Consider the following 15,942-nt stretch of genomic DNA (forward strand, 5'->3'; position numbering starts at 1 on the left):
GTATCTGTTAAAATAATAGCTCTGGAAAGAAACTGAAGTCTAATGCAGGACAGAAATATTCTTTACTTCTTTAGCAGATTTCATGTCACAGCTGGTTTTAGGTCTTGGTCCAAGTGGTTATGAGTTCTTGATGTCGATGCCATATGTTTAGAGGGAAACATCACTTCAGTAGCCATTTAGACCCTCTGTTCATTCTTGTGTGCTGTGTATTTAATACTGGATTCTGCTTTTTCTTTTTAATGCAGAGGTCTAGCTCAAAATTAGCTTAGAGTTTTAACTGTCTTTGTAGTCAAATCATGATTAGTTTTGAAGAGTGAATAAGATTTTGTAGTAAAGATTCACAAAAGCAAAATGACTGTATAAATGCACTTAAAACTTCAGCACTTTTATCCCTTCTTTGTTCTCTAGTTATTTTTTGGTACTTTTATTATTTTTTAAGTTGATGATTATCATTCATGTAGGTTTCATATTTTTGTCAGTTGCTTCTCAAGTAATACCCCCCTCCTTGATCTATTCCCAGGCAATTCACACTAACCCCCAGAGAGCTTCTGTGGAAAACCAGACAAGAATTATGCTTTGGGTTGTATGTTCTTTATTCCTATCTCACCTAATTTATTATTATTTTTCAACCTCATGTATTCTTTACATTTCCAACAGTCTCACTATGCTTCTAAGGGAAGTCTGGACAGAGAGGTACTTGCAGGCAGTTTGAGATGTTAATTTCATATGTATAAGGATAGCAATTAGGATCAAGGACTATCTCTAGTTTAGGAGGAAGATTTGAGTCATCTTATAGGGATATAAAGAAAAAAAGACTCATTTCATCACTTTCCCAGGGTCTCCTTGGGCCATTGTGTGATTCTAGAAGCATTTTGAAGTCATTGTATTGGTGTGTACACTCCCGAATCCATCCATTAAATACAAATCAAAGAATTATAAATTTAGTAACATATCTGAGTGTACAATGAGACTCTAGAGAGCGAAAAATACATTTGTGCTCCTTAGTTTAACCATAATTAATGATTAAATTACTTTTGCTTGGTACTAGAATATTTGAAAATTTAAAAAGCAGTCCCCATGATTTCTGTCTAGGATCTAGCTTTGGATACAAAGTATGAACATATGGAGTAATTAGAGAGCAATTTGAAGCAGTGCATGGACACAAAAAGGAGATAAATCTCTATGCTGGGCATAAATGGTCTGTAGAAACAAGAAATCATCAGAGGGAAATACACTCAGTTTTTTAGGAGACACAAATTACTGAGAAGGGTGAGAATATTGAAGAATGATATACCATAATTAAGAGTACAGAAATGGGAAATAAGTGGCACCTAAATGGGCTGTTTGTATTCAGTCAACACTGCAGGGCTAGAATGTCCCAGGCCTTGGTTTTTGCCCTCAAGGAGCTCACAGCCAAGCAGGGAGTAGAATATGCTAGCCACCTAATATAGCATCAGTAGGTAAGAATAGATGGCAAGAGTCATATATCCTATGCTGCTAGAGGAGTCTGGGCAGGCTTCTTGAAAGAGGTAAAATTTGAAGAACAGAACAGGGACATTCAACAGGAGAAATAGCAAGATTTAGTTGGACAGAAGTGATATCTCTGATAAGAAACAATCTTCCATGTTCTTTATCTAGTAACAATTATTTCTAAATTTAATGAAAGACCTACTACTTTGTGAGACCCTGTTGCACAATTGCTTCAGGACTTCATACTGGTGAAAACTAAGTATAATAGAAAAATTTTAACTTTCTCCAAAATTCATCTTCCATCATTTTTAGGTTTTTTCTTTTTAACAAAATTCACAGTGAATTGTTTTTTATACATAAAATTATAAAGAAAAAAAATACAAAAATCATAATGGAAACACTCTGCATTGTTCATCTACAATTTTATCTTCTAAAGAGGGTAATATGCGTGCTAAGTCGCTTCAGTCGTGTCCAACTCTGCGGCCCTATGGGCTGTAGCCCACCAGGTTCCTCTGTCCACGGGATCCTCCAGGCAAGAATCCTGGAATGGGTTGCCGTTTCCTCCTCCAGGGGATCTTCTTGACCCAGGGATTGAACCTGTGTCTCTTACCTCTCCTGCATTGGCAGGCAGGTACATAAAATTATAAGGAGAAAAAAGATATAATTCATAATGGAAAGCATTCTGCCTTGTTCATCTACAATTTTATCTTCTAAAGGGGGTAATATAGTTAATTCTTTTAGTACCACTATGGACATGAACTCACATAAGCAATGTAATTTTTTAAAATCTGATAACATATACAAATATGGCATAGCATGCTAAAGGACAGGGACGCCTGGTGTGCCACAGTCCATGGGGTCACAAAGAGTCGGACGTGACTTAGTGACTGAACAACACAGTGTATGCAAATACATATATATGCGTATCTTCACGTGTATGTGTTTGAAAAGGACACCTGATATTTGCATTGCATGTAGCCTCTCTCATCACCTTGTATTATAGCATCAGAATTTTTTCTTTATAGTGTCCATCCTTTGGAAACCACAGTCATAAACAAACAAAAATAGATGGCCTTGACTGTATAATATTATATGGATTTAACATAAATTTCACATTATGTACAATGACACTATTAAATGTGTTAATACAACAAATAAAATGACCAATTCTCTTTAAATTTTAATGTTTAGCATATTTGTTTTGATTGTACATGTGGGAGCTGTGAGAACAGTTCTGCAAAAATACTTTGCAGGTTACCATAGTGACTAAACTGGAGTGCTTTATGGGGTTGTCCTTCCCCTGGGTCTTAATTCAGTTTCATGTTTTTTCAATCACAATCCAATAGGTGACATTTAGATTTTCCTATTCAAAAAAAATTTTTTTGTGTACATGCACATAGGTTTATAACTTTTCATAAATATACAATTGGATCATGCTCATACTCTTAAAGTAAAAATCTCCTTTTTCTCTTTCTCTTTTTCCGGGTCCCCACATTTCTCTTCTCTTCTTCCTTCCCCATCGCAGTAGACTATGTTAACAAATGGTAATTATCCTTTCATTCCCCCCCCCCCTGTTTTCATACAATTATATACAGGGCTATATATACATTTACAAATATAAAACAATATTTTGTGGAATTCTGCCAAAATTAATTGATATTCAGTAGTTCCTATTTATTCCTTTTAATGGCTACTTAATATTCCATGTTGTGAATGAGCCACATTTATTTAGCTACTTCATTTCTACTTTTCTGCCATGAATAAACTTCAATAAACATCATTATACATTTGTCCTCACCAGTGGTGTTTTGATTTCTATGGGATGGGTTCTAAGAAGTTGGGATTGTAGGGTCAAGGAGCATATTATATATTTTAAATTTTGCATAAAAGTTACATGTTACTTTCCCAAAAGGACAATAATACATTACATTTGTACCTAGCAATATTTGGGAGTATCTTTTCCCCATGTCCCTACCAGCAATAGTGTTATAATTCTCTTTAGTTTTTGCTACTCTGATAAGTGTAAAACTAAATTTTATTGTTGCTTTAATTTGTATCTTCCTGACTATAAGTGAATTGGTTGAAAATTTGGATGAGTTTAAAGAATATATTTATTGAAAATTTATGTCTATTTAAGAATAGCCTATTCATATCCTCGCCTATCAGATTCTACCTTTTAAAACAAAATCAGATTGTGAGATCTCTTTGTATATTATAGACACCTTGTTGTTCAGTCACCAAGTCCTGTCTGGCTCTTTTGGGATCCCATGGACTGACTGTAGCCTGACAGGCCCTTCTGTCCATGGGATTTCCCAGGCAAGAATACTGGAGTGGGTTGCCACTTCCTTCTCCAGGGGATCTTCCTGACCCAGAGGTTGAACCCACGTGTTCTGCATTGGCAGGCAGACTCTTTACCGCTGAGCCACCAGGGAAGCCCCATATTACAAGTGTGTGTGTGTGTGTGTGCACACATGTGTGCGCGCTCAGTCATCCAGTCATGTCCAATTCTTTGTGACCCCATGCACTGTAGCCCTCCAAGCTCCTCTGTCCATGGAATTTTCCAGGCAAGAATACTGGAGCAGGTTGCCACTTCCTACTTCAGGGGATCTTTCTGACCCAGGGATGGAACCTACGTCTCTTGCATCTCCTGCACTGGCAGGCAGATCCTTTATCACCGCAACGCCTGGGAAGCCCAGGTATGTTATTACACAAATATACCCCTTTATGTATCATCTCTGATGCAAATATGTTTTTTATCTCTACTGTTTCTTTCTTGCCTTTCACATGTTTTATGCTATATGCAAGTTTAAAATTCTTTTTACATACACCTTCAAAAAATAAAACTATCTAATTCTTTTCCTACCTCCCTAAAACAAAACCCTGTTGAAATTCCAATTGGAATGGCATTACACTTGAAAATTGACATTTTTATGAAGTAAAGTCTTCTCGATCAAGAACCTGATATGTCCTTCTACCAGCCAGACCTTATTTGACATCTTTCAATGGGTTACGGTCCTCTTCAAAGAGGTCCTATGTCTTTCTTGGAAAATTTTTTCAAAGTATTTGATTGTTGCTACTATAAATATAATATTTATCATTTCTAGGGAACTAAATGGAGAAAAGACGTTGATATTTATCTTATATCCAGCTTTCTTGCTAATTTTGTTCATTCTAAAGATTTTTTTAAACTTGCATTTCTCATAGGCTTCCTGGTCATGCATTCATATTACCAACAGAAAATACATAGTTTTGTGTCTTCTTTTCTTATTTTTATGCCAGATGTTTTATTTTCTTCAAAAGTCCCCAGGACAGAATTAAATAATAATGAAGATACTGAACATATCTGCTAAGTTCTTAATTTTAATTAAGATACTTGGCAATGCTCTCTCACTTAGGATAATACATACTCTTGATTTTTAGTTAATTACCTGCCTATAGGTTGTTTTCTTCTATTGCTATTGTTCTTAGGGTTTTTCTAATTGGCGATGACTGCTGAATCATATCAAATAACATTTTGTCATTTATTAATATTTTCAATGATTATTTTCTTAAATGTGTAGATATAAGGAATTATGTGATAGATTTTCTACCATTAAACACTTTCCATTCCATAAATAAATTAACCTTAGTTATATTAACTATGCCTTTGACACATTGGTTATATTTTTGCTAATATTATGTTTAGAATCTTACCTATATTTATAGTAAAGTGGGCCTATTTCTTTTCTTTTTTGAGTTGCCATCTTTAATCAGTCAGTCAGTCAGTTCAGTCGCTCAGTCGTGTCCGACTCTTTGCGACCCCATGAATCGCAGCACGCCAGGCCTCCCTGTCCATCACAAACTCCCGGAGTTTACTCAAACTCACGTCCATCAAGTTGGTGATGCCATCCAGCCATCTCATCCTCTGTCGTCCCCTTCTCCTCCTGCCCCCAATCCCTCCCAGCATCGGGGTCTTTTCCAATGGGTCAGCTCTTCGCATGAGGTGGTCAAAGTATTGGAGTTTCAGCTTCAGCATCAGTCCTTCCAATGCCATCTTTAATAGGTTTTGATATTAAGGTTATGCTTTAAAAAAATACAAGAGCTTTCCATCTTTGGCTAGAGTCCGAAATAATTTAAGTGTTTTGCAATTCTAATTGTTGAAAGATGGGATAAAACCATATTGCCCTGTTGACTTTTCAAAATAATAGCTCTTACTGTGGTAATTATCATGTTTTTACTTTTTAGGTTGATTTTAGTTGATTTATATTCAGTTAGGAAATCATCCATTTCCTCTAGGTTTTCAGATTGTTTGCTATGAAGTTGTATATAGTATTCTTATATTTTTTAATCTCTTTTATATGTTTAGTTAAAATGCATCCTGTTTCACTTTTATCTCTATCTGGCTTTTGAGTATTTTTTTAAATGACTTTATAGATTTTTTTCAAAGATGAACTGTTTATGATATATCTATCCTTTCCATTTCTTTTGTATTCTATTTTCTGCTTTTATCTCTTGTTATTGTTGATTCTTGCCTCCTTGTTTCCTTAGGTTTATTTTGTCATTATTTTCCCAGTTTTTTGAGAGGGAGCACTTCTTTAACTTTTAGCCTTTTATCTGTAAAAACAAATAATTTAAGGCCATGAATTTTCCTCTGCAAAGATCTTGCTGTATCTTAATTTCTCTTTTTACTTCACGTTTGGGGCTTATTTAAAAGAATATTTTTAGATTTCCAAGTTGCTCAGATGATTTTGTTCATCCTTTTATTGTTTACTTTTAATATTATTATGTTGTGATCATAGAGTATGTCCTGTTAAAATTTCTACTTAAGAAAAGTCCTTTTTCCCTAGAGTTGCTGTCTTTCCCTTCCCTCAGCACTCCTGTTCTCATTGCCTATTCATAATGCTTTGGCTATTATTCTCTAATGGAGAAATCAAATTCCTTGCATGGAATAAAAATGCACAATGCTTATAATTTCAATTGTGCACTTAGTGGTAATGGCAGTGTCACCACAGGGATGCAAAACAAAGTTATGTCCTTGGAAAACATATGTATTCAAGTAATTTTTACTTTTATTTAAATATGAAAATATTGAAATTGGCTATCTGAATAAGTACTTGTTTTAGTCAATCTAAGAGCCATTGACTTTAGGTTGTGTCATCATTTATTTTTTACCATTAAGAAAGAAACATTTCTGCCAGTTGGATGGCTCAGTGACTCAGTGCTTGTTAGCACTTGGAATCCTGTGCTTTAAGATTGCTTTTAGACTCTTCTTTAGACATATATTTTTCCAATTGTGGTATAGTTGGTTTGCAGTACCATGTTAGTTTTAGGCGTCCAGCAGAGTGGTTCAATTATGTATATACATATATATATCCTTTGCCAGATTCTTTTCCATTATAGATTACTATAAGATTTTGAATATAGTTCCCTGTGGTATCTAGTAAATCCTTGTTATTTATCTATTTTGTATATAATAGCATGTATTTGTTAATCCAAAATTCCTAATTTATCTCTCCCCTGACCCTCCCTTCACTGTCCTCTTTGACAATCATTAGTTTCTTTTCTGTCTGCAAGTTTGTTTCCGTTTTGTAAATAAGTTCATTTGTATCAGTTTTTAGATTCCACATATAAGTGCTATTATATGATATTTGTCTTTCCCTGTCTGACTTACTTCACTTAATATGATAGACCTAGATTTTTAATCATATAAATATTAGTCTTGCAGAGATAAAATTGATTGTGTAAGTGAAATAAGTTAGATGAAGTATTCCCTAAACCCCTTTCACATTCAGAGGCTGGATTTCTGAGTCACTTTAAATTCATAGTCATTGATAGTCATATATGTTTTTATCACAAAATATCCTCTATGATACTAAGATGCAAAATATTTTAAAAGAATGCTTCCCTCTTGTCTCTGAGATTTCCTCGCAAACCTCTGAGACCAGTTTACCGGTCTTGATAAACATACATGTGGTAGATACTGAATCATCGTGTGTACATCTGAAGCTAAACCATTATGTGAGCATGTGCATGTGTGCACGCTCACTTGTGTCCTACTGTTTGCAGCCCTATGGACTGTAGTCCAGCAGGTTCCTCTGTCCATGGGATTTCCCAGGCAAGAATACTGGAGTGGGTTGTCATTTCCTCCTCCAGGGGATCTTCCCCGCCTGGGGATTGAACCCAAGTCTCCTGCATCGGCAGGCGGCTTCTTTACCACTGAGCCGCTGGGGAAGCCCCTATAGCAACTACATATCAATTAAAAAAATGCGTATGGTAGGGAAAAGAATGGCCCCCAGAGATATCTGTATCCTAATCTCTGGAAGTTGTGAATAGATTACATGGCAAAAGTGAATTAGGGTTGCAGAAGGAATTAGCTTGCCAATCTGCCAACCTTAAAAATATTGAGATTATCCTTGATTATCATGTGTGTCCAACTTAATCACAAAGATCCTTAAATGCAAAAGAGGGAGGCAGAGTAGGTACATATCTTTAGTCTTCTATTGCTGCTGGAGAGTGGTGCAGTGTGAGAACTTGACCCGCCATCACCGACTGTGAAGGTGGAGGAAGGCCATAAGCCAAGGAAACAGAGCTGTCTCTCAAGACTGGGAAAGGTCAGGAGCTTCCCCCAGAGCCTCCCTAAAGGAATGCAGCCCATCGAGATCCATTTCAGGTTTCTTACCCCAGAGTGGTAAGATAATGAAATAGTATGGTTTTAAGGCACTAAGTTTGTGGATTTGTCTAACAGCAATAGAAGATTAAAAGTGCAAGTGATGATATTATCTCAAGATTGACCCCTGAATGACAGCAATTTGAAGACATGTTCTGATTTCAGAGACAGTGAAGTGTAAAAAATATATATGTTGAAATTGACGAAATATGGATATATGTATATTAAATAGGTGTCATAGGAAGAATCATCTTAGAAACTGTGACCGTGGACTTAGATGGTCGTAGGATATCTTGAATCCAGTTAGACATCATTTTGATATCTGAAGTAATTGTGCCACTGCCCAATCAGAAAAATATGGAAGGAAGTGGGATTTCATCCAGTTTAAAGGTCTTTGGGGCTAGGTGGGAGTGTATGTCAATATCTTAAGAGCCAAAAAATAAAATTAATCAACTGATGTGGCAGCTGGGACCTGGGCTAAGTGTAACCTTCTTTTAAAGTTCTGGAGACCCCTCCCCCACCCCCATTATATACTATAAACAATTCTGGAGGCAGCCCATTGTCCCAGACAAGGATTGTGACAATGGTGTGTGGTCATTGCACTACCTCACAATCAGGGGTAGGACACAAAATTCTTTAGGACATTACTGTTCTTTTGGTGAATGTATGTGTCCTCTGTCGCTACAGTCCGTGTCTGACTTTGCAACCCTATGGACTGTAGCCCACCAGGCTCCTCTGTCCATGGGATTCTCCAAGCAAGAATACTGGAGTGGGTTGCCATTCCCTTCTACAGGGCATCTTCCTGACCCACGGATCGAACCTGGGTCTCTTACGCCTTCTGCATTGGCAGGCAGGTTCTTTACCACTAGCACCACTTGCAAAGCCCATTTCTTTTTGGTGACTAAGCAGCATGAAATCCAGTCTTGTGAACTGCTGCTAAAACTCTATAAAGACGTAATTTGAAATGATATCTATGGTAAAAAGCACTACAATTTAAGAATCTGAAAGATTTCAGAGACCCTTATAGAAGGAAAAGTATATATATGATATATAACAATTCAGATCATTCCCATTTCAGATCTGTGAAAATACTTAAGAATATGCTCTAACCAGTGAGTGAAGCAGGATAGATGTCATGTTTGTTGTTGTTAGTCGCTCAGTTGTGTCCGACTCTTTGTGACCCCATGGACTGCAGCATGCCAGGCTTCCCTGTCCATCACCAACTCCTGGAGCTTATTCAAGCTCATGTCCATCAAATCAATGTTGCCATCCAACCATCTCATCCTCTGTTGTCCCCTTCTCCTGCCTTCAGTCTTTCCTAGCATCAGGGTCTTTTCCATTGAGTCAGTTTTTCACATCAGGTAGCCAAAGTATTGGAGCTTCAGCTTCATCATCAGTCCTTCCAATGAATATTCAGGACTGATTTCCTTTTGGATTGACTGGTTGGATCTCCTTGCTGTCTGAGGACTCTCAAGAGTCTTCTCCAACACCACAGTTCAAAAGCATTGATTCTTCAGCTCTAAGCTTTCTTTATGGTCCAAATCTCACATCCATACATGACTACTGGAAAAACCATAGCCTTGACTATGTTTGTTGGACCTTTGTTGGCAAAGTAATGTCTCTGCATTTTAGCATGCTATCTAAGTTGATTATAACTTTTCTTCCAAGGAGCAAGCGTCTTTTAATTTCATGGCTGCAATCACCATCTGCAGTGATTTTGGAGCCCAAGAAAATAAAGTCTGTCACTGTTTCCATTGTTTCCCTATCTGTTTGCCATGAAGTGATGGGACTGGATGCCATGGTCTTAGTTTTTTGAATGTTGAGTTTTAAGCCAGCTTTTTCACTCTCTTCTTTCACTCTCATCAAGAGGCTCTTTAGTTCTTCTTCGCTTTCTGCCATGAGGGTGGTGTCATCTGCATATCTGAGGTTATTGATGTTTCTCCCGGCAATCTTGATTCCAGCTTGTGCTTCATCCAACCCGACATTTCGCATGATGTACTCTGCATAGAAGTTAAATAAGCAGGGTGACAATATACAGCTTTGAAGTACTTCTTACCCTATTTCGAACCAGTCTGCTGTTCCATGTCCAGTTCTAACTGTTGCTTCTTGACCTGCATACAGATTTCTCAGGAGGCAGGTAAGGTGGTCTGGTATTCCCATCTCCTTAGGAATTTTCCACAGTTTGTTGTGATCCACACAGTCAAAAGCTTTGGCATAGTCAATAAAGCAGAAGTAGATGTTTTTGGAAATCTCTTGCTTTTTCAATGATCCAACGGATGTTGGCAAGTTGGGAAATCCTAATTTTTAGCTTCAGATAAATAGCATTAAATATTCTTATTTTTGTTCAGATGAATATCAAATTTCTGTAGCATTTATAGTTAACTGGTTGCATGTCCTGACTCTTCTCTGGCTCCAAGTCCCTCTTCAGTGATGGTGTAGCTGCTGTTTTGGACAACTCAGATCCCACTTTCTAGAAGCCGTCTGTTGCCAGCTGCTGGCACAGTTGGCTGCTGATCACAGATGAATTTCTTCCAAGAATTACCCCAGACAAAGGGAGATGCCTTGCCCAAGTCACACTTCCTCCCTGGAAGGATCCTCTGTCACAACTGGTTGCTGTGTGGTACAGAGCCCCAACGTCCTTGTCTCAATCTCAGCAACTCTGAGAGGGCTTCCCAGCTCCAGTGGCTCCTGAAGGATTGGCTGAGGCCTCTGTTGCAGCTGCATTGCCTTTAAATTCCCTCTGTCTAATTTTGCTCCCTTCACCCCTGATAAGTATCCTCAGTAAACCTCTTCTAGCAGGCGAATCCCAGAGTCTCCAAGTTTGTTTCCCAAGCAGCACAATCTACCACGGGGATTTTGGAGCTGAATCACATGCTGCTAAGAGAAATCAATCCTGAATATTCCTTGGAAGGACTGATGCTGAAGCTGAAGCCTCAATACTTTGGCCATCTGATGGGAAGTGCTGACTCACTGGAAAAGACCCTGATGCTGGGAAAGATTGAGGGCAAGAGGAAAGGGGGGCGACAGAGGATGAGATGACTGTACGGCATCATCGATTCAATGGACAGGAGTTTGAGCAAGCTCCGTGAGATAGAAAAGGACAGTGAAGCCTGGTGTGCTGCTTCATGGGGTCGTAACGAGTGAGACATGACTTAGTGACTGAACAACAAAAACGTGTGCCACTGGTTGGCAGTGAGGACCCCCATCCCTGCCATCAGATGGAGTACCAAGAGCCCCTGCATAGAGTTTGGGTGCAGTTCACAAACTTACCTAGTGGTGAGCAGGAACTCAATGTGTGCAGACTGGAATGCACTGGTGGAGGAATATCATAGGCATCTGAGAGTAGGAATTATGAGGACTTTGGAATCAGACTGCTGTTGCTGAGAACCATTGGTATATCAGGGCAAGTTTGAGGGTAATTTCCCACCAAGTGGGCCTACTTGGTAGCATATAATGATTTTCTCATCTCCAGTCTTTGAAAGGCAGAAAAGCCTAATTATACAGGCACTGGAGCATCAACACAGATTTAATTCTCAACCTTGGGATTTTGGCTATGCTGAGTTTAGGGCCCCTATTGGGAAAGAGTGGAACACTGAGACTTGAAATGGGGATGGGGGGACGATGCCCTTGAAAATCTTGAATCTCTAGATTTATCTGAACTCTTTAGGTCTGCAGGAGTCTGGCTTACTCCTTCCTGTCAAGCAAGATCCTTCCTTGTTTGCAAAGTCTTCCTTTTAGCACTTCACTCAGAATGCACCCTACCTGCCTACAGGCTGTGTGTGTTATCAGCTTCAGTTCAGTTCAGTTCAGTCACTCAGTCGTGACCGACTCTTTGCGACCCCGTGGACTGCAGCACGCCAGCTGTCCATCATCAGCTCCCAGAGTTTACCCAATCTCATGTCCATTAAGTTGGTGATGCCATCCCACCATCTTAGCAGTCTGATTCCAAAGTCCTCATAATTCCTACTCTCAGACGCCTGCCGTATTCCTCCACCAGTGCATTCCAGTCTTCACATATTGAGTCCTGGCTCACCACTAGGTAAGTTTATGAGCTGCACCCAAACTGTATGCCAGGGGCTATTGGTACTCCATCTGATGGCAGGGATGGCGGTCCTCACTGCCAACCAGTGGCGTGGTTATCACCTTAGTCATGTCCAACTCTTTGCAACACCATAGACCATAGCCTGCCAGGCTCCTCTGTCCATGGGATTTTCCAAGAATACTGGAGTGGGTTGCCATGCCCTCCTCCAGGAGATCTTCCTGACCCAGGGATCGAACCTGCCTCTCTGTGTCTCCCTTACTGGCAGGCAGGTTCTTTATTACTAACGCCACCTGGAAAGTCCCACCTGTCTACACACCAATAACTCAGTGACTTACAGTATAACTTGGCCCGAGAAGGGCTAGACCAGCTACGGGAGGAGAGGGAGCGTCTCTGGAAGGTGCCGCAGGACCCAGTTCATGTGTTTGGGCGGTTGTCCCACTAACCCATAGCAGAGCCCGCGGGTTCCAACATCTGTTTGGTCCAAGAGAGACACAGCGATTGGAAATATGAGTGTGGATGTGGGCAATGGATGGATTTTCTCTATGAAATGATTACACCAGGCCTAGATCATTGGCAAGAACACTTATATTTTCCAGTAAATCTGGGAAGTTTAGATTCCTTGGCATACCAAATAACTCTTCTAGAATATGTTTCACTTCAGCTTTATAGTTCGAGTCTTGAAATTTTACTGAACGAACATTAATCAAGTCTTTTGCTCACATGATTTAGCCAACTTACAAAAATATTCACTCTCTGTGCAACTATGATTTGAAAATAGCAGGAGATATTTCAGTTGGCTTTCTCTTTCCTTAAGGATAGCAGTTCTGGGTGAAATCTTTGTTTTGCAGTCCATCTTTGCAGTCGTGAACTTGGAGAGGTGCCTTTTGAGACGGAGTGAAGGTTTCAGTTGTAATCTGATGGAAAAGTACATGACCAAGTGCTCCTTCTTGGCACAGAAAGTCCTTGTGATGATCACTTGATCCTTATATCCAGTGATGAGGCTTCCCTGAGCCATTATAAATGCCCTTCACAGATGACTGGAGTCAGTAGAAATTGTTGGCCTGTCATAGGAATTTGCAGTTACACTAGAATGTCATCATTTCAGGAAACTATAAAGCAATGAACATGTTTACTTTCAGCCACAAAGGAAAAAAAATATCCTGAGAACCAGATTTTCTTGGCAGTTTGAGGCATTTATTAGAAAATCTGTAATTTCTTTTTGTAATCCCACACTCAGTGGGCATCCCCTTTAATGGAGATATGTCAAGCTTGGAGAATTATATGGTACATTCTGAACTTGCTTTGCTGGGAAAATAAGACTCATGACTTAATTTATAGGCTTGTTGATTTCACCACCCTCCCAACTCCCTGGAAGGAGGAATTAAAGTCTCGTGATGGCTTGAAGTCCCTAAAAGTCCCTTAAAGTCCCTAAAGTGCTCTCAGGTGCCCTTAGATATGCTGAGTGGAGGGCGCTGAGTTTTGACACTGGTGTTTCATTCTTAATAGCATGCAGTGAAAAAAGGTTCTCTGAAAAGTTATACTGTCTGAGAACTTTCTGAGTAATCTCACTGGATGGAGGGTGTCTCTGTTTTTCTGCATTGCTACTATGTTCCCAATTTTTTTTATTCCTCCCCACCTAGAAACATACTGGCTTTTAGGTAGTAACTTCTTCAAATGTGCTCTCCATATGGACAGAACAAGAATCATTCATGTGTTGGGAGATAAAGCCTAGCTCCTCTTTCAACCTACAAATGTAGCAGCTGGCCACATTTCCGTTGCTGGCTATGATGTCCTGGGTCAGAGTCCATTGTACATGGTGACGACTTCAGGTGGACTCCTGTCTGCAGTTTTAATCTAATAGCATTTATACTTATTCTGGTTAATATTTCTTCTTCCTGGCTCACTAGTTCTATCATTTTCTTTTTTTAAGATTTTTTTTTTATGTGAACTATTTTTAAAGTCTTTATTGAACTTGTTACAGTATTGCCTGTTTTATGTCTTGGTTTTTTGACTGCAAGCTGTGAGATATTAGTTCCCCAACCAAGGATCAAACTGACATCCCCTGCATTGGAAGGTGAAGTGTTAGCCACTGGACCACCAGTCAAGTCCCTCATTTTATTTTCTTATCCATTAAACTGACTAAAATCTGAATACTCTTTTGTAACAGAGTCTGACCCCATTTTTTGATCTGTGTTTGCTGACATCTTTGAAGACTCAGTCCTCCTTCTCCCCATTGTACCCCAGCTAGACATCCATAATAAGGCAGTCTAGAGCTTTGATACTAGAGGGAGGTTCAAAACATGCAAACCCCTGCCAGTGTCTGGGAACCCTCCTCTGACCTCACACACTCACTACAGTAAAAACCCCAAGCCAGTCCTTTTTCTCTTGAGTCATTTTTGGATCTGTTTTAGAGAAGCCTGCTCTTCCCAGAAAGCCTTATGTGAGTATTATGGTCTTTTTTTTTTTCCCGCATCAATATGGCTAGGTCACAGTAACCAGATATTCTGTCAAACATTATTACAGATGTTTCTGTGAAGGTATTTTTAAAAATGAGATTAACATTTAAATTAGTAGACTTTGAGTAAAGCAGATTACTGTCCATAATGTGGGTTGGCATCATCCAGTCAGTTGAAGGGCTTAACAGAAAAAGACTGACTTCTCTTAAAGAAGAGGAAATTCTGCCACAACCCACCTTCACTTTAAACTGTAGTATCAGCTCCTCCCTGGGTATCCAGGCTGACAGCCCACCTTGCAGATTTTGGAATTGCCAGATTCCACAACTGTGTGATCCTTAAAATAAATCTGTCTCCCTCTGTGTGTCTCTGTCTCTACACACACACTCACACACCCCACACCCATATACACACATCTATCCTATTGGTTCTATTTCCCTGGAGAACTTTGACTAATACAGTGAGTAATAATTTTTTCTGTATACTTTTAGTGTGTGTGACATTCTAAGTCTACCTGAACCAAATAGTGGGTGAGGTTCACCTTGTATCTACAAGAGTGTCCATAACATCTTTCGTGGCAGAATATTTTGTTTTTATTTCCTATCCTTACCTTGCCCAGTTAACTCTTGAGTTGTGTGCATTTTTGATCATATGAAACACAGAGAGAGACCAAAGTGATGTTTACGGGGCCAGAATGTTTAATGAAACCCCTCACTTGCATGGGAAACTTCCAGTGCTCAGGATGATATGTCACTGGGTAGCAGGTAGTATCCCTACCACTTGTCATGGGAACTAGGCTGGTAGAAGGACGGGGCTGAGAATGTGGGAGCAGTAGAGGAGCATAGTTAAAATTAAGAAGTCTATTGTGAGATGTTTTGTGACATAGGTGTGTTTTGGTTAATAGATGCTCATTAGAGCTAGGTGACAGACATTTGTACCTTTGCTCTCATCTATGACAGATAGAGCCCTAAAATCTAAGGTACTTTGGGCAAGACCAGCTTCTGACTTGCCTACATTATAGCATAATTCCAAGGAGTCACGGCCCCTTGAAAAGGTAAACTGCTACTGTAATAATCTATTCTGAGCCTTGATTTCTTTATAAGCTGGAAGCTATCCTTATTTCATTGGATTGTTGTAAGAGGCAAATCAGGGAACAGACTAAAGAGATTAGTACTGGGCCTGGTACTTATTAGGGTCTCAAGGCATATTAATTTCATTTGCTTTCTCTTCCTTCTTTCCTGCCCACGTTTCCTGCTTCAGTTCTTTTCTGTCTTTTCTAAAGTAGACCGTGGAGAGTGGGGGAGAAGCGGAGGTTGGGGAGATTTTACTCA

The 15,942-nt window shown here is 39.3% G+C and overlaps 1 protein-coding gene across 1 annotated transcript in view; it reads left to right on the top strand.

Moving 5' to 3' along the window:
- Positions 1 to 15,942, top strand: part of FTCDNL1 (formiminotransferase cyclodeaminase N-terminal like) — a 127,256-nt gene that overhangs the window by 110,293 nt on the left and 1,021 nt on the right. The window lies entirely within an intron of this gene.

The sequence above is a fragment of the Dama dama genome, chromosome 8, assembly GCF_033118175.1.
Source record: "Dama dama isolate Ldn47 chromosome 8, ASM3311817v1, whole genome shotgun sequence".
Lineage (NCBI taxonomy): Eukaryota > Metazoa > Chordata > Mammalia > Artiodactyla > Cervidae > Dama > Dama dama.